Below are 6,000 nucleotides of genomic sequence, written 5' to 3'. Positions count from 1 at the left end.
GAGACGGATACTCCATTTCAGAAGATTTCCCAGAGGATGGAGGGCATGCAGGGCCAGGAGATGGAGCATAGGGAGGCCAAGAAGCCTCGAGATTTTTGAGGATATAGTGGTGCCCGCGCTCCTGTTATAGCGTGGCCTGGCAGAGGCTATGTGAGCCACCCAGTTTATTCAACAGTTCCAGCTACTAGTAATGCTTTGGCTATTCTGAGGTATAAGGTTTATCATTATGCACAACCACTTTCCAGTGCACCTCCTGCACGGAGTGCCTTCAGCAGTCAGTCTAGCCGACCAGGCCAGAGTTAGTTTCAATAGCCATGCCCACGGAGAGTTTGTTTCGAGTGTGGTGATACCATACGTATGGTGAGGGATTGTCCTAGACTCAGCAGGGGAGCAACTCCACAGACTACACATGCTCTACAGATTTCACAGGGTTCACAGGCCATGATTACTGCTCTAGTTGCCGCTCCACCTGTGCCGCCAGCTAGGGGTGGAGGTTAGGCGGGTAGAGGTGGCCCTAGAAGGGGAGGCCAAGATCGTTTCTATGCTTTTCCTAGTAGGACGGAGGTGGTTGCATCGGACGCTGTTTGTTTACCCAAAAAAATGAGGAACAATTAAATTTGTACGAGGTTTAAAGGATACGTGGTTTAATTCAATATGAATAATTAAGAATAACAGGAAAATGAATTAAAGACAAAATAAATGATCAAACCAATCGCAATGTAATGACCAAGCCTAATCTTAGATTGAATAGTGGAACGCGTCCTCGATTAGACCATCAGTACAAGCTCGGCCTCGAGTGAAGAAAAGAACAGATGAGCAATGCTTTGAACAATAGCTAGAAGGAAAAAGTAAACTTTTATTGGTTTGGATTGCGTGTTACAATGTGTTAGACTAAATAAAAACTTCTCCTTTTTATAGTAGGAGAATTGTTTTCCTAGTACAAGTCTAAAAAAGGTAAAAAAATCTTCTTTTCTAGGTAATTTTGATCTATAATTGATACTGAACGGGATTCACGTCGTACTATCCAATTAAGGGTCCATAGTTTGGCTCCCTATCCGTCATGCATAACTGTTCACTGCGTCTCCCAAGGTCAAAAAGCTATACTTGGTCCGGGGTACATCGCTTTACCCTGTTCGATCTCAAATACATCATTCATTCTTCCTGGGTCTCGATATGAGGGGTTCCTGTCCTCAATTATAATCACGTCGAACCGTGCTTCCCCTTCGTCCTCTCATCAGGAAATCAGGGAAAACCTTACCCCAAGTTTTACCCATACATAGATAGTCCCCTCGTTTTCCGGAGAGTAGATTTATCGAAGCGACGAGAAGCGATAAATTAACCCGGTTCCTTTTTCCGTACGTTACAACTGAGTTGACGGGTCAGCAAAACATCCTATCAGTCGTGTTGTTCTGACTTCAAACACATGTCAGCCACTGGTTGATTGTCCTTAAATGTGAAACGTCATGCATTTATTATCCTTCCTCTGTAAAATCTCTGACCCCATTTTCACTTTTTTATTTTTCGATTCCATAGATCTTTCATTTACTCTCGAATTATCCACTTAACTATAACCCCTTCAAACATTGCTTTCTAGATCTTCATATCTTCATATATTCATCTTCAAACCTTCACATTCCTTCTTTAACTCATCAAATCAGACCTTCAGACCTTCATCCCCATCTTCAAATCTTCATCCACATCTTAAAACCTTCATATTTTTCTTCAAACCTTCATATTTTCCATAATCCGATAGAAAAAACTTCCAAATCCATGCCTCAACAAACCTCCCATTCAACGTCCAACCCGGCCACGGATGCTGAGGTGACCGTTCCTGAGGTGGTCCTGGAGCCTCCTTTGAAGAGTTTCATTCCCGAGTGCTGTTCCATTGAAAATAACTTCAAAATCGAGAAGGCCTCCAATCAATAGGGCCGGGGTGAGAGAGTATCGAGGTATATATACTCTGTTACTAAGGACACACTTCCCACAGTTCGGGTGGACTGCAACTGAACGGGCAAGGAGGTGGTCATTCCTAGGCCAAACGAAGACATCACCACTCATGTGGAGGGGTATCTAACTATTTATACTTACCCGCTCGCCTCGGTGGACCTTATAATCATTGGCTTCTGCAAAAGGTACGAGGTCTGCCTTAGGAAGATTCACCCATCCTTTTGGAAGATTGTAATCCTTTTCCGCCACTTCATCAACAACACCAAAGCACCTCGGTTCACCCTCGACAACATGCTTTGTCTCTACAGCCCCCTAATCTTCTGGGGGGGCTGATCAATCTCGTTTGTCGAGTAAGTAAAGCTTCATTCTCGAGCATCGATGAAGATCAAGATCGAGGTTGGTGGGGGGTTCGTTCGGGTGAAAACTGAAGATCTCATTCCCCCTAATTTCTACCGTTCCCTGAAAAGTGGAACGCATCCCGTAAGTTTTCCCCTTCTCGAGTACTTAGTACTTCCTTTTATTCCTTTTCTAGTTGCTTGGGTCTACCGTTGTGCAGCGGCTACCCAAGTTCCCAATGCAGTCCCCCACTTCAAGGAGTGGATCAAGGGGATTTGCAAACAAATGTCTTACTTCGAGCGCGAATGGCGCAAGCTCTCGAAGGGCAAGTGGGAGGCCCGTTCCCATGGTGATTCTTCCTCCCGAGTAATTACATTTACATACTTAACTTTTATTTTTGCTAAGTCTTTGTCCCTCTTGCAAGTTTTCCCAAGACATTCGAGCTTCGGCCAATGGATGAGGACGAGGCCCCGTTCTCGCTTGTTGAACCCTCCGCTGCAGGATAGTCCGGAGCTGCCGCAAAGGAGGAGAAAAAGAAGAAAAAGAGGAAATCCTCTGTCTCCCTGGACGCCGAGGTGAAGAAGAAGAGGGTAGTTTTTTGGGTCCGGAAAAGTAATAAAAAGAATACCAAAGCTAGCGTACCAGACCCCGATTCCCTCTTCCAGCTCAGGGATTACCCTGAGGACGATGATCTGGAGTTCATCGCTCATCGGTCGACCATCGACTAAGGAGAGCAGGTGAAAATTGGAGACGGTGGCTGAGAGGCCGATCTCCCTCTAGCTCGAGAGCCAGAAGGAGAATCGGAGGCCACGACCTCCCAAGAAGCCACTCCTGACACGAAGGAAGTAGACGGTGTCATCGACATCGCAGAGACGTCATCCCACATATAGTCTATATTCGAAGAGGCTCAGACCGATATAGAGAAATAAAACAAGACGGCACGGATGTGCCATCAGGAATGGGCGAGCGGAGCTCGAGCCCGAAGCTAGTGAGGCAGTTCCCTGCCCCCGATTGTGGATCCCGACCAAAAAAGAACGGTCGTTCATACTATCCTAGCGAACGCCTAGGTGCTGTCCGCTCTGGTGGGTGCGGCTAGCTATATTCACTACCTGGTGACCGAGGATGACCAGGGGAAGATGAATGAAGCAGGCACATTGAGCCTCTTCAATGAGTCGCAACAGGAACTGAACCGGGTAAGATGTCTACTCCTTGTACCCTTTGCAAATCTTGCTTAGTTTCAGCATGTTCTAACGACCATATCGTTTAATTTTTCAGTCTCCACTGCTCCACCAGGAAAGCTTCCTTCGATCCTGAATGGAAATCAGCTAGCCCGAGTTTGAGCTCAAGGAGATGGTCTAGAAGAAGGACATGTACATGGATCTTAGTGAACAACAAGATGAGGCTCTCAAGGACCTCCCAATTCTCTGAGCCGAGCTGAAAAAGGTACAGAAAGAGGCCTTGTCCATGAAATGGGAGCACACCGATCTGGTCGAGAATGTAAGGATCTTTGAGGCTAAAAACTAGAGGCTACTCATGATGACTAACGATGAAACTTCGCAGGTCCAAAAGAAGATAGACTTGATTGACCAGCTTCGGGTAGAGATGGATGAGGTCAAGACCACGACCTAGGCGATCAGGAGCTGGATGGACGCTTCGGAAAAGGAGGCTACAAAAGAAGAGCTGGCATCGGTCAAGGACCAGCTTCAGGTGGCAAAAGACAAGGCCAATAAGTGGTCACGGATAAATGACGAACTCCGGACATAAATGAATTCGTCCGCCTCTGTTCGGGATGCCCTTGGACAGGAATATACTGTGCTGAAGTCAAAATTGAAGGCAACCTTGATTGATTCCTCCGAAGTCGAGGAAATGCTGGCCCAGTATAAGGCTTATGTGGAGATAGCCGAGGCTCGTTTAAGGATGAATACTGAGCATGTAAAGTGGTTGTCCCAGAGGGAGATCCTAGAGGAGATTCACGCTCGATGATTTGACCTGTTGGGCGAGATTAAAGAAGCCAAGAGGCTCGAGGCCGAGGCAAAGGAACATTATGTGCCCGAAGGTTCTGAAGGTTCTGGTGCCGAGTCGAGCTCTGGTGAAGATGAGACGTAGATGCCTTAGTTTGTTTTTGTTTCCCTTTTGTATATTGTCCTTTCTTGTTTATTTTGAGGCCGTTTTATCTTGCCTTTGTAAATATTACTTTGAGATATGCATATAAATGTTTCCCTTTGGCAACATCGTGTTTTTACTTTTCAGCATTTGTAGCCATTTTTTATATTTGCATATCGTCCCGAATGCCTTAACATAGAATCAAACGTAGTCTTGAGAATTTGTTCTTTGGAGGTCCGAATGGGCCTCGATATTGATGGCAACTCCGGATGACTCGTGGCTTCGGAATTTCGATAAAATCGAAGGCCTTTAAGATGCTTAAGTGTTTTAGTCATATATAACGATGTTTTTGCCGAGGGTAACCCATACGTAATGTCCTTACTTTCTGAGTATGGACTTCAGATGTTTCCAAGCCGTTTTAGGGTGGCTGTAGCCTTTCATATTCAGGCACTACCTAATAGGCTCAGTGCCTTCGAGATTCGATAGCCCGGGCTGTTCGATATATTTTTATCGGATGACAGTCCCTGAATCGGAATAGCACATGGCTTTAGGATCTATGATCCGCTGTGAAGCATCGATGAAGCAAAATGTGTAGTAATAAAGTATGAAGTAAGCAAATATTTCTTTTATTATTTTATATGTAGAGTACATAATTGGAGGCGCATAAGTCTTGTGTCATGGATAGAGTGGGCTATATGGGCACGGTTCATTTGATCGTTTGACCATTACAATAAATTCTAACCACCAAGCCTTGGCTTTTGACATATAAAATTTTCCCTTTCTAAAGATCTTAAGCTAGGGGTATTGGCCCCTAGTATTTGAGACTGAATATGTGAGGGCTCGGTTACTGTTGGTTTGGTGCAAATAATCAACAATTCTGATATAAGGCCGTTCTTCAAAATTAAGGTAGCGTGTTTTACTTTTTCCTCGTTAAAATATCTTGCCGAAAAACCCACTTCGGGATAAAATCGGTTCAAGAGAAAAAGAGTACAACAAGTGCTTTCAGACCTAATAGTCATATTTTTCCTTGGCCGAGTACCTGCATAAGTTAGTCCGTAATATTAACGAGCGCAAAACACACACTTATATTCTGCTCGCTAATCAAATATAGTATAGTCTAATATCGTATCCACATGGAGTGGAGTTAAACAATATTATCGTAGTTTCTAGATTGGTTGCTATCCAGGAGAATCAACAATGGAGATTTATAATATGTCTAACTAAAATTAACTAAGAATCTAATGCTATTGACGAATGACAATCCAAGCAAGGAATAAGCAAAGAAGGTTATCAATGGGAGAAGATAGGGTTTTGATAGGATAGGTGCAAGATAATTATTTGGGATCTAACTCTAGATAATTTACTTCTAATGTTCAAGTGAGTCTCTCGAATTCACTCAATTATTAGTTCAAACGTTAGGCAAAACTCCTCTCTCGATTAAGTGTTAAACTCACAAGATGAACCAATTTAAGCACGTGAAGATATACAAGAATGCATAGCGATTATTGTTAATACTTCATTTGGTCTACTTGTATTTGACTATATTTGATTACTTGTTGTTCTTATCATATGATCATTCTTGTTTTCCTTTATTGCTATAATATCTGTTGTTAG

The sequence above is a fragment of the Nicotiana tabacum genome, chromosome 21, assembly GCF_000715075.1.
Source record: "Nicotiana tabacum cultivar K326 chromosome 21, ASM71507v2, whole genome shotgun sequence".
Taxonomy (NCBI): domain Eukaryota; kingdom Viridiplantae; phylum Streptophyta; class Magnoliopsida; order Solanales; family Solanaceae; genus Nicotiana; species Nicotiana tabacum.
Note: the sequence above shows the minus strand (reverse complement) of the source record.